Below are 17,738 nucleotides of genomic sequence, written 5' to 3' on the forward strand. Positions count from 1 at the left end.
TGTGAGTAATTTAGTCAGATGTTTGCCACAGAGTATCAAATAAATGGTTTGGAAAGACACTGGCTCAGACTCTCACCTCGTATATGCGCAGCTATGGGGTAAACGAGGCCAGTGCTGTCCCCTGAGCTTTGGCCTCAGGTGTCCAAGAGATTTACAATGGGCCAGGATCAGGCTCAGACTGGCCAGTTCAGGATCTGACCATGGCTCAGCTGTACTGTATTTTTGCCATGCAGCTGTGAAGCATCTGCTCTGCTGCTTGGGGTACCACTGCTGCTGGAGGCTGAGGTGGCGCACAATGCGGTGGAGCGGCGTTTTTGGTGATAAGTGTCCTGGCTGGATATCAGTGTACAGGATTGTGATGAGCCCCTTGCTTGCTCTGAGTGGCTCCCTCTGGGGTGCTCTGGATGGGGAAAGCAGCCCAGGGTGATGGACTGATGCTGGCTCACAAGCTAATGGAGAATCATTTCCCCAGGTTCAGCTCTCTTCTATTAAAGCTCCGGTATCTTTCCATTCCTGTCCCCACAAAACCACCTGCTCTCCTGACACACTTCCCAATGGCATCAGAGAGCTGCTGCTTCTCACAAAGCTTTGACTCCTTCTTTTTCAGCCCTGATCCTGGCTGACAGCAGGGAGGGGTGGAGAGGGAGAGTGCGGGGTTGGCATATTTTTTCCTTTTTTTCCATTTTGTGACTACTTCAATCCAATCCCAACTTTCTGGGCAGCAGGGTCACTCCCCAGCTCTGCTGCATCCTGTTGAAAAGCCTTGGAGAAATCTGCTTTTGACTTTTAGTTTTCCCTCCTGGGTTTTTTTTCTGTCTCTTTTTTTTTTTTCCCTAGGATCTGCTATCACAGATTCCCCCAGAGTCCCAAATGCTGGTTATTCTTCATGGATAAAATTACTAACAATAATAATTTATTGTGCACTTTCATCTGAAACAAAACATCATTATTTCCCTCCAATTAATAGTGTCTTTTAGCAGCATCAGTGAAAAACTCGACAAAATCTGGCTCCCTCCCAGCCCCCTTCCTCTGCCTGTGTGACATTGTCTCCACAACTGCAAAGAGAGGTGGTAGCTTTGATTTGATCAACACTTATCTAGTTAAAACAAAAGAGAACTGCTTTTGTAGGCTTGCCCAAATATTAGGGTTTTGGGTTTTTCTTTAACAGGAAGATCAGGAAGAAAGCTCTGTTGTTTTGTTACTACTGTTGTTTTCTTCAGACCAGGAGGAGTCCTGGGATGCCAGGGAAAGCGGGAACCTGCCAGTGGGAGTATTTCTCCCAAGTCTCTGTGCAGAGTTTTCTCGCATGTGTTGTTTCCTGAGTCACGGGGATTTGAGCTGGGAACGCTCAGATATCTGGAAGCTGGAGCAGCCCTTCCTGCCGACCGGAATGCTGATGTCCAGGGAGCAGCACCCCTGCCACAGTCACTAGGCTGGAGATAAGGGCAGAGGATGTGCATAATGGGATTCAGGGCTCTGCAGTGCTCCCCAAAATCCCCTGCAGGCACTGCTCCCTGCCCCTTTCTGGCAGCTAGCCCCTGGCAGGGAGCAGACTGTTTCTTCATGGGCATTTATCTTTTCCAGGCTGGGAAAACAGAGGTATTTTTCTGCACACTGGCAGCCAAGTGGGGGATGTGGCTGGGAAAGGCTATTTCCCCCAAGGCCTCCTGCTCCATGGCATCCCCCAGCCAGTGCCACCAGGGTGCCAGTCAGCCTTTCCCCAAATCCTACCCACGAGGTGTTAGCCGTTGCCTGGGCAGTTGGCAGGAGGCAGGGGTGGATGCCCTGCAAGGGTGCCTTCCCCTCGGCCTCCTGCCCACCCTGCCCTTCCTTGCCCTGAGGCCGCTTGGCTGTCCTTGCTCACCCTCCCCATTGGCTCCTGCTTGCTTGGCCTCACTGCTGCTTTAATTTTAGCAATTCCTTGGAAAGAGTCATTTTCCATAACTCAGCTCTCAGCGGAGCCCTCTGCCTGCCAGCTCTGCCTTCTCACACGTGTTGCTGGCGTGCCCCAGCAGCACACGCCTGCACCTGCCCGGCCAGGCCTGCCTGTCCCAGCCCCTTGCACACCTCAGCCTCACACCCGGCTCCCGTCCCCGCTTGGCACATTTCAGCCTGGCACTCCCAGTTCTGTTGTGTTGTGGCTGGAGTGGGCAACCTGGCCCAGCTGTATGGCCACCCTTGGGGCTTCGCCCTCATCAGGAGTGACTGAGCAGAGCACAGGGAGACATCTGTCCTTTTTGCCCTGCAGACCCCACCCACACGTGTGACAGCTCCCCGTTCTTATCTGTGGTGAGAAATGTGGTGTTCCCACATGCTGCAGGGGACCCCACAGGCTGGGGTTGTGATGGATGGGCAGGGTGGGCTTGTTCAGCACCACCAGCAGGTTTTATTGAAGTGGGGAAGGTGGGTGCAGGTGTGGCTGCAGTGGCTGTGCGAGAGGGAGCACAGCCCACACGAGTGGTGGGTGTTTGGCTGTGCAGTGTGTGTGAGAGGGGCGAGAGGCTTTCACGACAGCGTGCATCTTCCCGTGGGCACCCCAACCTTACCAAACCGGGCACTCCAGGAGGGCGTTGGTGTGAGGGAGCACGGCGCTCACGAGTGGGGCTTGTGCAGGGATGTGCACGGAGATGGAAGCGCGGCTCCTTCTCCTGGGTCTGCATCTGTGGTGGAGGGAAGGGACGGTGCCTGTGGAGCGTGCATTGTGCACGACTGTGTCCGTGTGTGTGTCCGTGTGTGTGTGTGCAGGGCACGCGTGAGGTGACCACGACCCTGCTGCTCCCACTCTGGGGAGGGTGGGGGGGCTTGCAGGGACTGCTGCTGCTGATGTGTGTGTGCGGGTGTGTGCGTGTCCCCGCGGTGCTCCCACGAGTGTGCAACCGCACGGGGGTCGGCGGGGCGCGCGTGTGCGCGGTGCCTCCCTCCGGCTCAGCATCCGTGGGGAGGGAGCAGGCGGCGGCGGCGGCGTGTCCGCAGGGGCGTGGACCGGCGTGTGGCTGTGGGGGTGCGTGTGCGGGTGTGCGCGCGTGTGTTTGTGTTTGTGAGCCTGTGTGTGTGTGTGCGTGTGCGTGTGCGTGTGCGGGCGGGTGCGCGCGGCGCGGCGGGGCCGGGAGCGCGTCCCCGGCGCTGTGCCGGGGGGTGCGGGCTGAGCTCATCGCTGGCTCCCCGGCGCTCCTTACCAGTGGCTTCTGCGGTCACATGGGTTATGTGCTGGAGTTTAAAAGAGCTTATAGCCCCCGAGCCGGTGCAGAAGCAGCCGGTGGTTGCATGGGGTAGCGCCGGGAGCGGCGGCAAGCAAGGCGCCGTGAGTACCGGGCGGCCGGGGCCGGAGGGCGGCACGGGATGTACCCCCACCCGCGGGACGGGGGAGGCGGCGTGCGGGCACGGGGGTCAGCGGAGGCGAGCCGCGGGGCCCGCCGCCGAGGGAGGCGGAAAGGAAGGCGGGGGGGAACGCTTTCTTCGCCCGCATTCGCTCCCGGTCCTGTGTTCCCTCCCGCCCCGCAGCCGCGCACCTTTCCAGCGCCCGCGTGTGTCCGCGCCCCGACGTGGGCCGCGCGTCCACCCCCCCGAGAGGATCCAATTTGGGCAGCTTGCTTTCCTGCCCCGCCGTGCGCGTGTTCCCGGCGGGAGAGACGGGGGGCAAGGGGAACGGCGCGTCCCCGCACCCTCCGGGACAGCGGGACCCCCGTCCCTGCCCGGCCGGGAGGGCATCGCGGCCGGCACCAGGTTGAGGGCTGGGAGGGATGAGTTCTCCCTGCGGCAGTGCACGGGGCTGGAGCGGCTGGGACTGCGGGGCGGCTCTTTGTAAACCGGAGCCCGTGGATTTCCTGGGCGGGAGAGCAGGCTTCTTCTCCGTCTCTCCAAAGGCGCAACCTGCCTTCTTCTCTGCTGTGGCAGTGCAGATTTTATTTTTTCTTTTTTATTTTTTTTTTTCTGAAGTGTGATTTTATAAGAAAAGTGTCTGCATGGTGCTTCTGGGGAGCTGCTCTCCCTGGGCTAGGCAGACAGTTCATCCCGAGCGTGAGTACAACGGCTGCTTTCCAGAATTGCATAATACACACCGATCCCTGTGCTGCTCAAAACTCCCTGACATTTCCACATCTCGGTGACTTCCCCCACTGCAATCCTGAAAACGAGTTGTGACTCCAGTCAGCTCGTGAGCCAATTTGTGGTGTCTTCACTGAGGACAGAACCAGGTCTGCATGTTCCAGCTTCCCTGGCTCCTCTGGCAGTTGTTTCTTTAACCACTAAACTTTTTTTGGTATAACGATCGGCACTTCTTTACTCTCTTACGTTCCCCACCCCAAGCTTACGGACACATGGGCAGGGTCTGTTCAGAGCACAGGTTACAGGAAGGGGATTGCCTGGAAAGCTGTTCAATTTCTTTCCCCCATCTCTTTGTGTTTTAACTTGTGGGATGGGTGAGGAGGTCCTTTCCTCGGGTTGCTTTTTGCTCGGGAGCTTGCTGACGTCTCCTCAGATTTAGTGAATTTCACTGACTGTGCCCACTCTCAGCACACCACGTTGTGTACTTGTGTGAGGGACAGGACCTGCACATGCTGCTGCCAGTCCCACTGGCTGTGTGTTCAGGCAGCGAGGCACTGACACTGGCTGCTTTCTGCAAAATGTGCAAATATGTGGGAGCAGCCGTTCTTGCTCCCAGATCCCTGCCTTGCCCCTCCGTGAGGAGTTAGAGCTTTGCTGTGATGTCTGGAGATGTGCAAGGGATGCTCGTGCCTGGCCAGGCAGCACGCTGAGACCAGTCCTGGGACCAGCACTCTCTGGGGCTCACTGCACCAGGAGGACTTTCCCAAGACAGGCTGAGCTTTAGAAATGAGAGCCTCTTGCCTGGCAGTCTTCCTTGTGACAGCTCCTCAAGATAAGTTTATCAGAGCCTCTTGTCAGAGCAAGCCAAGCCATGATCTAATGACCGTACATTATCTTTGGTCTGATTTACCCCAAGAGGACCCCATTGTGCCAGGACTCCGCATCCCCTTCCCCCTGAAAGGTGTTCAGCAGCTTCTGGACTTGGGAGAAGCCCTGATACCTCTCAGAGCCACAAAGCTTGTGATGCACACACACACTCAAATAACTGTGCAGCCAAGGCTTAGCTTTTGGAGACGTGACTGACTCTCTGAAGCCGGCAGCAGGAGTTTTGTGGGTGCAAGCCCCAGCTCCTGGCCACTCTCATTTAATTCCCTGCGAGCTGGAGACATGCGTCCTGCTCCAGCTCAGTCTGGGGCTGGGTGTGCGCCTGGGGAGCCTGTCTCTCAGCTCTGTCGTTTATTATTGCTGCCGCTGCCATTATGCCTGACAAATGAGAGTTGCTGAGTAATGTGCTGTTTGTGTGTAAATATCTGAGTGCTCGCAGCTGAGCTCACTCCTGCCACTTTGCAGGAAGCCATCTCAGCACCTTTCCCCTGTGAAGACCCGGGAGTGCAGAAGCGTCCTTCTGCGGGGACCTTCCCACCGCCACGGCCAGCTCTAGCCTTCGCTCTCCGCTGCTCCCCTGCAAGCGTGAAGCCTCCATCCTCTCCGGCTATCGTGGCAGCCCTTCTGCTTTCCTGAGTGTGAGTCAGGGGTGGGAAAGGGCTCTCTGTGTGTGTGTGTGTGTGTGTGTGTTTCTGTGTGCGTGCATGTCTCTATGTGTGTATGTGTGTGTGCGTGCACAGTCTCACTTACTGCCGGGGGTCCTTGCCCGAGGCAGAGTGAGTTTTGGGGACTTGGAGTGCTTTGATGGAGACAGCCGTGCATAACTAGGCAAGGAGTTTTCGGGTTGGTTTGGGTTTTTTTCCCTGCCTACTCAGCGCTGAGTTCCCCCTCATTTCATCCCAGTACTGATGAAGATGCTAAATTGCTCTTTCCCATATTGTTTTCATCCCATTTGCAGATTAGCATCCAACTGCTTCTTGCAGTCAGTACTTGCTCAGCCCAGCTAGGCTGATCGCAGCTTTTAGAATCTCCCCTTGTAAATCAATCCCTTCTGCCTCCTGATAATTTTTGTCGCTCATTTTTCTGAAATCCCTCCAATTTGTCCATTTTGTGTCGGTGACGTATGCCTGGCCCTAAACATGATGTATACCAGGCATGGCAGTGTGAGGGAAGGACACCTCCTCCCCTCCCACCCCGCTGGGGCTTGTGATGCTTTGTCAGCACTGAACTGAGTTACTTCCCCATTATTCTAAGCTATAGTCCCTGCTCGGTGTTGCAGAAGAAAGCAGCATACTCAGGTCAGTGCCCTGGGGAGAATTCCTCCAAATTTTGGTGATGGGTTGCTGAGGTTTGGTTGCATGCTGGTAGCAGATGCTGGAAGGGGCCGGTGGTCTAGGTGCATTCCTGGGGTGCCTCTTCCCACAAGAACTAATAGCTGAAGAGGAGGGATGAGGAAAATAAGAGAGGGTAAGCTGGGCAGATGGGGAAACTGAGGCACGTGCGTGCACATTTCCTGTGCACCTTTCCAGCACACAGCTCTCCTTTAGGTGCTGTGTGTGGGGTGTGGTTGCACTCGTTAGTGTTGCAGCTGGCATGGGCATTTTCCGAGGAGATGCTGGATCTTTGGTCAGAGCAGGCTGGCACATGGGGATGCTGGGTTCTCTGTTGATTTTGTTCCTTGCTTCTCGTGCTCGTAGCCAGAGCCTGATGCCACAGGTGCTCTCGTGGGGAAGGAAACAGGGTAACAAAGTGCCTTGCATTCGTGCACTTTGAAGTTTTATCATGCCAAACCCTGAGCTCCTCGGACTGAGCATTCCCATTCCCTGGAAGGGCCATGCCCTTCCAGGATCCATCTATTTTTAGGAGGAGTTGTATTCTGGACAGTGTCCACTGCAGATGCTCTCTGCCTCCTCCTCTTGGCCCTCCTCCAGGGACACCGTTTGGGGCTATCTGCTGCAGGGGCCGATCTTGCCGGGGCTGCTCCGGAGCAGAGCAGAGCAGAGCGGAGTCTGGGCGTGGGGATGCCTGGAGGGCTGTGGCTGCCCCGGGGTGCTGGGGAGGGACAAGGAGCTCACGCTGTCCCTTGCACGAACTGCTGGCAATGGCGTTTCGCCGTGCTCTGGGTGCCAGCGGGACACGGTGGCTTCTTCAGGGCGGGATAAGCAAGGGGAATAAGGCCGGGCCAGGTGGTACTCGCTGCTTGGCGGTGCCCGGTGTCGGCCCGTTCGCCAGGATGACACTAGGGGGCACGAGATCTGCTGGAATTCCTTTGTTGGGGATGGGAAAGGAGGATGCGAGGCTGCTCTTGACCCTCCGAGCCCCGTACATCACTCCCCCGCGCGTTTTGTAGGATGACGGGTGTTGAGCCCCGCGAGCTGTCCCGGTAACTCGTCCCGCTGCCGGGGCAGGACGCAGCTCTCCGCAGGCTGCTCCGCTGGGTCTGTCCCTCACTGGCCGTGGAAGCAGCAGGAGCAGGGATGGATGCGGTCAGCCGGAAACATCCCCGAAAGAAGGAGGTGGATGCAGCCGGAGTGCCAGGGAATCTCCGGGGAATTTGGGAAATCCAGGAAAACACCTTAGCATGGTTTTAATGCCTCTCCAGAGGCGTTGTCCAGAGCAGGGATTAAGTTAGATTCAGGGCTGGCTTTCAAGATGCAGCGTGTTACGGTTTCATTTTCTGCTGGTTGTTAAATTCATGCATGATGTCTCCTCAGGGTCATGTTTTCCCAAAGCAGCAGAAACTTTAGAGAGTCTGATTTAATGAATGGTTCTGATCGATCTGAAACATGGAGAGTGTGTGTGTGTGTGTGTGTGTGTGTGTGTGTGTTATATATGTGTCCATCCACATATCTGGGTGGGGTGCAAAGGATTTGTTTTTGAAGGATATGTTTATGCATTTCTGCATACATCCAGCTGTAATATTGTCCTGAGTCCTTAAAGTCTATTATTCCAGCTGTGAATGCATGTATATATATATTAAAGCACTGTATACTGGAGTCTCTCTGTCTTGTTATAACAAACCTCACAGAAAGCAAATAAAGAGACATTGTTCTCATAGCAGGCTTTTAAGGGCTCAATATTTATCTTCTATGAATTTTGATAGTTTTTGTTCAGCATGTTTGCAGTTATGATGGTGGTGGGGGGTTTGCCTATCTACTTCAAATTTCGTGCTGTTGGGAAACTGAAAACATTTGGATCACTTCAGCTTGTTCATTAGGTAATGAAAGCAGAAGTCAAGCTTCTGGATTGAAACGCTGGCACTTGGTATCATTCTGGCATATTAATTTCTCGATGGTTAGGGTTTTTTCTAAGGCCTCCCGTTGCCAGATACCAGGCTCCTTTGCTGGCGCCGTGCTTCTCTCGCGAGCCCCCGGGCAGTGTTTTCAGTAGGACACCGGTGCATCGCGAACACTCCTGTACTCCGAGGGAAAGCTTTGCTGGCTGTTGTTGGAGGTCGCGCTGGGATGGGTAGAAAGGAGAGATCAGAGGAGGACGGGGCTGGCGCTGCCTCAGAACGCGTGCTTTGTGCCTGTGACGGAGGTTTTGAGCCGGGTCGTGCAGGTGCGTGCCTGCGCGGATGTGAGGGCAATTCCCCAGCTGGGTTCTGAGGCAGGACCGAGGAGCAGGGGCTTATTTATTTTGAAATGCCTTGTGGGTTGGAAGGAGGTCCGGGGAGAAGTGCCGAGTCAACTTTCAAGTCAATTAGGGATGCGTCTGGAGGTGTGAAGTGGTTTGAAGAGGACAGGGTGATTTGTCTGAAAGTGTTACCTAATTAGAGGGTGTAGTCAGGGCTCTAATTAGCCGTGACACCCTAAAGATGTTATCAAAGCCCCCTTGAGGCATGGCTGATCCAGCGCCGGGGCTGTGAGCTGTCTGGTCAGCGTGGTCGTGCTCAGAGGCTCAGAGGCAGCCCCAGATGCTTGAAGAGGCTCTTTTCCTTTCAGGTGACTTGTGATACCCTCCGGGGCTGCTGCCAACACAGAGTGATGTTCATAAAGTCACAGAATGAAAGGAAAGCCTGCAGCAGTCGGAAGAATTAATACAGGTGCCCACTATGTGGGAAATCTCCTCTCTTTTCCCTGAGGGGGATCGTTTTCTGCTGCTCTCTGCCTGGGGGAGGCTGGAGGAGGAGGGCTGTGAGGATTTGCATTAAGTGATGCTGTACTAACAGCTGGTGGAGGAATCGTGACCCCGTTCTTAGCATTGCCTGACGGAGGGGACATGGGATCAACTGATATCTGGCTTGCCCAGACCTGGTTGTATTTAAATACTATGCAACACACCCTGTGAGGGGGAACTGGTGCGGGAAGCAGTACAAGAAGTGCTGGGTAAGAGGGAAAGGCTCCTGGGAAGGCTTTTCCCTGGTGTTGGAAGGAGGTTGCAGCCTGGACCACACCTGGGTGGTGGGTGGTGGTTTCCCTTTTGAGAGTGGGGCGGGGGGTTGCTCCCTCTGGGGCTGCTCTCGCTGCCTGGTGTTCATCTATCAAAACCATTGTTCAGCCAGCTCTGTGAGGAGAGGAGAGTGGGAGTTGCCCATTCCCAGCAGTGGTGCCAGGAGCCAGCAGGAGCCACCTGAAGCCAGGGAGGTGGCTGGTGGATGAGTGTGGAGAGCAGGGCCCATTGCCATGCTCGGCAGCAGTGAGCTCTCCTGTCTCCTCCGGGCTGAGGTCCCCGTGGCTCTCAGAGCTCTCTGAATTGCCAGGAGAGAGCAGTGGGTAGCTCAGACCTCCTTGGCAGGAGGGAGCTGCTGTTATTCCTGTTTCAATGGGAAATGAAATGCATCCTGGGGCAAGGATGCTCCCTGTGTGTGTGGTCAGTGCTGTGAGGAGCCTGGCTCTGCAAAGGGAGTGTCTTTGCTTGTGTAGGTGGTACTGCAGCCCCCCAAATGCAAGCACACAACCAGGCGCACTCCCGTGCTAACAGTCACCGAGGGATGCGCCTGCTTTTAATTATGTGGGTGTTAAGCCAGTGAATTCATTTTGTTCACAAAGTTGCAGCCTGGTATTTTCCTACTGCTCCTGGTCTCTGGTGGCATTCCCAGACTCTGGAGCACATGTGCAAATAACTTGGGGACTGGGTGTAGTAACTTGGGGACCCAGGCACCTCTCCCTGTGCTACTGCCCTGGTGTCCCATTGCTGCTGGGGCCAAGCCGGTTTTTAGGGTGCTGTGTTATAGGTGATGCGTGGGGAGCTGCTCCCTGTGCTGATCAGCACAGAAGGAGGGATCTGCACTGCTGCCCTCCTGCCTGGGGAGGCAGCCTGGGTTGGGTACTTTGGTGCCAGGCACGAGATTTGGTTGTGAATTCAAAGATTATCGTGTGTAATAAAACAACCTTATATCTGCTTTTGCTCTAGGTACACTCTGCACCACAGTCGTTTTATCTAAGGCCTAAAAATGCTGGTGATAATGAGGACACATCCTTTCTTGTGGTTAGAGTGTGGTTCTCAGATGCAAAGGGGAGGCAGCCTGTGCTAGACTTCACCTCAATGTGTGATTTACCCTCCTCTGTGCCACTGAACTGAGGGCTTGAAAAATAAATATGTTAAAAGGAAGGAAAGACAACAAAAGGCTGCTGTGCTCTGAAATTCCATCAAAAAAAAAGCTCTGTCCAGTCCTCTGGGCTTCTCGCTTAACAAGAGCTCTAGAAATAACAGTGTTACAGTAAAGTGCACCCACAGATAACTGTGGGATTGGGGACAGCACTGCGTTGTTCTTGAGGAACCAGGTTGAAGTTCATTTTGGGCATTTTTACTCCCCCGGCGGGGGGGTGGTCACTGTCCCTCCATGAACCCAAGGCCATTCAAAGCTGCCTGGGACCGCTCCGCTTTGAAATCCTTGTCTAGCCTGAACTCTCCCCGCAGCACGCCAGACACACATATGGGTGGGAGGCTGCTGGATTTGGGGGCCCAGCTGGCGGGGGTGGGAGCAGCCACCCCGAGCTGCCGCCGCTGTTTCTCCCGGCTGGGTTCAGAGCGTTTCCTCCTGCCCCACTCCCCGGCCATGTGCGGGGCGGCCGGCTGCCCACACGTGTTGCACAGACACGTCTCCACGCTGCCTCTTCGTGCCTGCCCACCTATTTGCAGCTGGGGGAGCTGAAGCTGCTCCTTCTTGTGATTCGTTAAAAAAAAAAAGTCTCTCTCTGGATGGAGTTGTCTGTGCTTTTATTGACCTGGTTACGGGAACGACAGAGGCTTTTCCGTCTCCTGGACGCGTGATTTCTGCAAGGGCTCTGGAGCAGGGGCCGGCTCTTGCTGCTGGTGTGTTTCCAGTTCTCCTAACGTGATTACTTTGACAGGCCCATTGGGTATGCTGGCGAGTCTAGTTTCTATTTTGTGCGTGAAAGTAAGTGCTATGACAGGGCTCAGGGCACCAGCTAATGCTGACATCTCTGCAGGAGGGACAGATGTCAGTATTTTTGGACAGTGTTTTTGGCCGTGCCTCAGATGTGCTGTGCCACCTGGCAGAAACCCCTTGCCCTTTTGATGGGGCATTTCTGTAATGTCCCAACTTCCTGACCATTTTGGAGACTCCTCCCTTGTATCTGCAGTTGGAGCTGTTTTGCCAGAAGGTGCAGTTCGAGCTCAGTGAAACCTGAGTGCTGAGGTCATTCCAGGCATGCACCTGATGACTCTCAGTGAAGGTGTCCATCCTCCAGAAGTCCAACAAGCTACCATCAGTCATTCCCACTGGCACATTTGGGCTCCAGTTTTGTGTGTGTTGCCGTCTTCCAGCAATGCTGAGGCACACCATGTTTTTGGGGCTTGTTTAGATGGGGGAGGAGGACTGGAATGGGGATCATCCATCATCCCTACTCTGCAAACTGCTTTTTGCTGTACAGACACATCTGCTCTCCCCCAGCCCTCTTTGATCTGGATCAGCAGTTCCAGCTTCACTGTACCTTGTTCAACTGCAAAGTGAGGATGAAGAGGAATTTCCCCAACAGCCCTGGTGGGTCCTCGACTTCAGGGGCATGCAGAATTTGTGCTTCCTAGTTTTGGTAAATCTGTACCTCTGGTCAGGTCAGAAGTGGTGGTGTTTTTCCCAAGCAGGGCTGCCTGATGCACAGGGGAGAGCCATTTCTGCACAAATGGACCTGGTATCTCCCCAGTTCCTGCCAGAGGAAGGAAGGAGATGATGGCATGACTTACAAAAGAGCCAGTGGCAAAGAATTTGTGTTGACTTTGACTTTGCCTCTCCCAAGGAACTGATCTGGCCTGTCTTAGGGTGTTGGACCCAAACTAGAGGTTTAATTCACTGCATGTCTGTGATTAGGCTTGGAAGGTTCCCCAAGGCTGTTTGCTGTGGTACATTACCAGGGTCAGCCTTTAACCTTGCCACCACTAGGGGCTGGAGGCAAGCATCATTGCCTTCAAAGAGGGGAAGCTGAAACCTGGAGTGGCTTTGGGATTTCCTTGAGGTCCCAGAGCAGAGCTAGTGGCAGAAAACCAGATTTCTTGAGTTGCTAACAGCTCCTGCCAGCTGTGGGACACATTAGTAAACACTTGAGTAGATCAAAGTAGGGCATCCGGCTCTTTGTGCAGCACTGTGCTTATCTGTCTATCTGTCTGTCTGTCTGTAGTGCTTCTGGCAGTCAAACCTAAGATGACATTTAAAGGCTTTACTTTTTTTTCTCTCTTGCCGGTTTCAAATCAGATTTGCTGAGTTGTCAAGCTTAAGATTCTTTTCTCCTAAATGCTGGCCCAGCAACAGCTCGCTCTGCTCCATCCCTGCCTTGGAGGAGTCCAGCTGGGTTCCTCCTGCCTCCCATCACTGGCATTCACGCGTGGGGGCTGGAGCAACAGTTTTGCTGGTGGACAGGAGCAAAGAAACAGATTTTAGCTTCCTTCTTCTCCCTGTTGATCAGGCCATTGTCGGCTCAGTTAGCAGCAGCTGTTCAGAAACAGCAGCAGAAACAGGCTTGCACTGAAAAAGATGTGTTGGGGTGGAGAGGGCAGTGGTAGAGGCTTGCAGGCAAACCCTTCCTCCTCCCTAAGCCTGCATCTGACCTAGCTCTCAGAGGCAGGCACGTGTGCCATGGGCTCTCAGCAGGGTCCCAGCAGGCTGGGTGTCTGCCTTGAGACAGCTGGATGAGTGGCACTAATCAGCCCACTGGGTTTCAGCAGGGAAGGCGAGGCTGTCCTTGTGTGTGCGGTGAGGAAATTGCTCCCGTGTCCCTGGAGGCTGTCACTCCAACACCTTGCTGTGCTCTGCTGGTGGGGAGCGGCACCAGAGGATGCCTCTTGCTGCTCTCTGCCCTGGGGACAAGCACAGACGTGTCTCCAGCTGGAAGTCAGCTTGGGGAGTGGAGAAACCTCCCCAGAACATGAATTTGCAAGCTCTGGTGTGTCGCAGTCCCTCCCAGGCAGTCACAGCCTCCTGCCACGGTGTGAGCAGGAAGGCTCAGTCCTGTTTCCTGGAATGAGAAGAGGATGGTGCTTACCCTGCTCTGGAATAGGGAGCCAGGGGTGGCTGCAGGTGCTGGAGCTGGAGCCAGCCATCCCTTGGTCCCAGCACCAGCAGCTCCAGCTTTAGTCCTGGGAGCATTTTTGAGGGCTCTGTGTAATGTGGTTTCAACTCCATCCCTTCCTCTTGTGCAAGGCTCCTCCCTGAGCAGGCACAGTGACAAAGTCAGTCCTGAGACAGCTGTAGCTCTCTGGATTTTGCCAGCCTCTCACCTTCCACATTACATTCACCAGACCCTGCGCAGTGCCTGTCTCAGCTGTCCCTGAGCAGCATCTTTCAGCAAGGATGGCAGTTCAAGAGGGTCCCCCATAACTCAGTGGGCTGCTACCAGTTTAACCCAGCCAGTGGCACTCTGGCAACCCCAGCTGTGCCTGTGAGGGATACCAAGCAGCTGCTAGACAGCAGAGACACAAACTGACCTGCCCCTTGGCTTTTTGGGGCAGAGTCAGGCTGTGTGGATGGAGCAGGGCTCTGTGACACAACCACTTACAGCGTTGGCTTCAGTGACCAGAAAAGCCAGAGGTTGCTCTTGTCACCAGGCTGGGAGATGGAGGGATTTATTTATTGTTCTAACTCCTTTCCAGAAGTAGCTCAGATGCCTCAGCAACAGGCAGCTCTCTAAAACTGAAACAAAAAGCTTTCCTTTTGCTGTGTCCTGGAAGGTTAACCCTTCTAGACTTCCCATGTCCAGATGGCGTGACCAGGCTCCATGGGACTGGGGATCATCTCTCTGGAGACACCTTTGGGCATGGCTGTGCCCACAGAGCAGTAGTGCTGAGCCCTTCCATCTGCACGTTTGGGATCTGCCCTGGGTAGAGCCTCTGTCTCAGTACTGCTCAGTTTGAAAGCCCTGCCTGATCGCTGTCCCCCCAACAATTGTTGCTCTGGACATTAATTTTTCCCAGATTTTTGCTTCCCTTTGAATATCTCTGCTATGGATCATTTTCCTTGCATGTGTTAGCTGGTATTTTCCCAAAGCTGAAGCTTGTGCTATTTCCTGCCTGTCTTTCTATGCTTTCTCTCGCTCCCTCTTCTGTCATACCTAAAACCACCCTGGGCTTTTTTTTCAGCTCACTTCAGAAGAAACTGCCCCTCTTCTTCTGAAAGGTCATAAGATGGGAAGAAAGGGCCATTTAAAATATGAGGAATCCTGTCCACCCACATGGTGCTTAGCACCTACCCAGTGTCTCAGGACTCCTGGGGTGGGAGGATTAGCCAGGTGTTTCGTGGATGGGGAGAGCCTTGCAGGGCAGGAGCAGGCTGCAAGGTGAAGCTCCTGGCTGCAGCAGTGATGGGAGGGGATCTGGGAGCTCCTGTAGCAGGAGGTCTGAAGAACCACCTAGGATGGGTGCTGAGGATGAGGCAGCAGGGTCAGGCTGGGTGGGTAAGAGGGGTCTCTCCTCTCCTCTCCTCTCCTCTCCTCTCCTCTCCTCTCCTCTCCTCTCCTCTCCTCTCCTCTCCTCTCCTCTCCTCTCCTCTCCTCTCCTCTCCTCTCCTCTCCTCTCCTCTCCTCTCCTCTCCTCTCCTCTCCTCTCCTCTCCTCTCCTCTCCTCTCCTCTCCTCTCCTCTCCTCTCCTCTCCTCTCCTCTCCTCTCCTCTCCTCTCCTCTCTCTGGTGTTTTAGCTGTGGTTCTATGTAGGGAAGCAGGGTGTGTAAAAATTAGTCAGTTTGTCCTTTAGCAGTGTTTTTCCACCGTTCTCTGTAGATTCCCAAGTGGAAACTTATTTTAGGCTTGAAGTCACCCCATTGCATTTTATTTGTCTAGCTGTGGGTGCTGTTTAAACTGAGTCTGTGTGGGGAGTGTGTGATAACTTCTTTTTTAATGTCTCCTTCTTTAGTTCTATGCTCACTAATTGATATTTGTAGTCTTTTATCTCTTCCAGCTGCTGCACTTGTCTCTCTGAAGGAGAGTGATGCTGCAGAGAGTGGGACAGGTTTGCTGCAGATCCTCAGGCGCTGAGCTGGGGACAGAGCATCCCCATTGTTGGCTCCTCTTGCTTTGCCCTGGTCCTCATGCCGTGTTGTGCCATTTTTAGAAGCTGTGGGCAGTCCTGTTTGCAGGGGTAGACTGACACAAGGTTCCAAGAGGATGGACTGGAAAGGTTACTTTACCTATCTGGAACAATGAGCCCCTTTGTGCACCTTTTTTTTTTTTTTTTTTTTTTTTTTTCCCAGACCTTACCTTCCTTGTACCCTGCCTCAAAGAAGCAGGAAAATACTGCTTTTCCCAAAGCCAGGTACCAGGGGACCACCGCCTCATGCTATAAGCTCAGGAGTCAGACAGCAGCTTAAAGACTAAATATATCTGCCTCTGCAGCTCTTGGCTTTTACAAAAATAAATCTTAAGGAGGTAACTTTTTGCTGTGCAGTTCTCAGGGCTGGCTCTGCTGTGGTTTCCACTGAGATAGCATTTGGCTAACACAGCCAACCAGGAGTGGAACAGGCCTGGAGCTGTATAGAAAGTGATTAAGATAAGGCAGGGTTATGATTTGCCTGTCTGATCCTGAAGCTTTGTGCATTATTTAGTGTGTGTAGCAGGAGGTCAGTAGCCTCCTGATAATTTTCATTAGATTAGTCAGGCAGGATAATCACCTGCTCAGGAAAAAACCAACTCGACACTGTCTGTTCAATAGTTGGGGTTTAACTGAAAATAAATAGTCTTGTAATTATAAGGACATTGTCAAGGTCAAGAGGCTCAAAGATTCGCTTTCTTTTTTCCTCTGGTATGTTTACAGAGATCCTGCAATTCTTTGTGAGATTTTTTTTTTTCGTCCCTTAAACTCAAACCGAGATCTTCAGGGCTCTTAAAAGAAATTCAACACTTCCACAGCAGTGGACGTGAGCAGTGTTGCAATAGCCAAGTGGTACTTGTGCCCTGCTGCAGCTGAGTGACCCCATGCTAATGAGCAGGGCACTTGCAAGCCAGCTGGGAGTGTGTGCAGCCAGCCCAAGCAGACCTAGACTGGAGCAGAGATGCTCTCCCCTCCTCCTCTGGGCTGACTGCGGGATGGATCCAGCCCAGAAGACTGGGTCCTGCCTGGCAGGCAGAGGATATCCCCTCCCTGGGAGCAGCCAGCCCAGCATGAGTGCCACCCTGTTGAAATGAGGGTGTGCATTATGTCCCGTGGGTGACTTTGCTGCTGTAATTAGCTGAGGCTTTCAGAAAGCCCAGGAAAGAAGAGGTGGGAGTGAAGCTGATGCCATAATCAGTACCAATGGGTTCTGCAAAGGGTGCTGTGCTAAAGAAACTGATAGGTTATTAAAGCTGGGGTTGGTGCTTGTGCAGTGCCAAAATGCCTGCCCTTTTTCACCCTAGAAGGGGTTGTACTTGCTATTTGTCTTCCTCATACAACAATAAAGCACAGAGGGACCTTTGTAATCTTCTTGATCTGTCCAGCTGTAGGACTGGTGCTTGCTGGATGAGACTTAGGAATGGCCTGCAAGTGCTCAAGGTAGATTCAAAGGTGATGGTACTAGCCCAAGGTGATGGAGAGTTTGCTGTGTCCATGCTGGTGCTGTGGCTCCTTGGCAGTGTGCTGCTAAAGCAGGTAGCCTTGTGTGGGAAGTGTGGGAAGCTCTCAGCCTCTCTGTCCTGAGCTCAGCTGCGAGCCAAGAGAGCTGCAGGGAGCCTTCAAACATGGTAACCTATATGGAAGAAGAGGCAGGGTTTGCATGCTTGTGCTGGCTGTGCATGCCTCTACCATGGAGAAACAGAGCTGATGTTGTGGCCACATGAGCTAGTCAGTGCCCTGAGTCCTTGCAGCTTTTGTTTTGTTTTGTTCCCAGTCTAATTGCTCATAAGTGGGGATTCTTGTCATCAGAGCTGGCGGGGCTTGTGCTCAGCCCATCTTCACTAAAAATCTGCTGCTCTGGCTCCCTGTCACGGGCTTTGACAGATGCCTGGGGGAAAGCGAGGGCATGGCTCGGCCTGATATGCCAAGTGACTGATGGTGTGGTCTGATGACTGATGCCACACGTCCGCAGCAGGCGCGCGGGTGCTCCCTTGCTCTTCCTCCGCGGGAGATGGGAAGAGAGGGGGCTGCCTTGACAGCTTGCTTTGAAAGCAAAATTACTCCAGGGCTGGATTTCTTCTCCCCCATTCCCATCATCTTTCCCCCCCCCCATTTCTTTTTTGCTTGACAGAAAAAGCATAACTCGTCTTTAATTGGTGCTTTGTGCCTGTCTCCTGACAGAACTCAGCAGAGAGGGGGCTGGCTGGATCAAAACAGCTTGAAGTTGTGAGACTGTTATACGTCTGGCCTCCCCGTTTAAAGCAGAAAAAACCACCCCGAATCTTCTATTTCCAGCCCCCCCTCCCTGTTTTAAGCCAGTTCCTTGTGAGCCA

At 53.8% G+C, this 17,738-nt stretch overlaps 1 protein-coding gene across 9 annotated transcripts in view; it reads left to right on the forward strand.

The window, feature by feature from the left end:
• The first annotated feature begins 2,903 nt into the window (after positions 1–2,903).
• CNTFR (ciliary neurotrophic factor receptor) overlaps positions 2,904–17,738 on the forward strand; it is a 200,349-nt gene continuing 185,514 nt past the window's right edge. The window contains exons 1-2 of one of the 9 annotated variants that reach the window (XM_064403726.1): positions 2,904–3,001; positions 5,395–5,567. The gene's annotated coding sequence lies outside the window, so the exon portion shown is untranslated. Of the gene's footprint in view, positions 3,002–3,033; positions 3,302–5,394; positions 5,568–6,095; positions 6,228–17,738 lie in introns of those variants that run through there. The other 8 variants (XM_064403725.1, XM_064403727.1, XM_064403733.1 and 5 more) reach the window with 8 other exon arrangements.

The sequence above is a fragment of the Passer domesticus genome, chromosome Z, assembly GCF_036417665.1.
Source record: "Passer domesticus isolate bPasDom1 chromosome Z, bPasDom1.hap1, whole genome shotgun sequence".
Lineage (NCBI taxonomy): Eukaryota > Metazoa > Chordata > Aves > Passeriformes > Passeridae > Passer > Passer domesticus.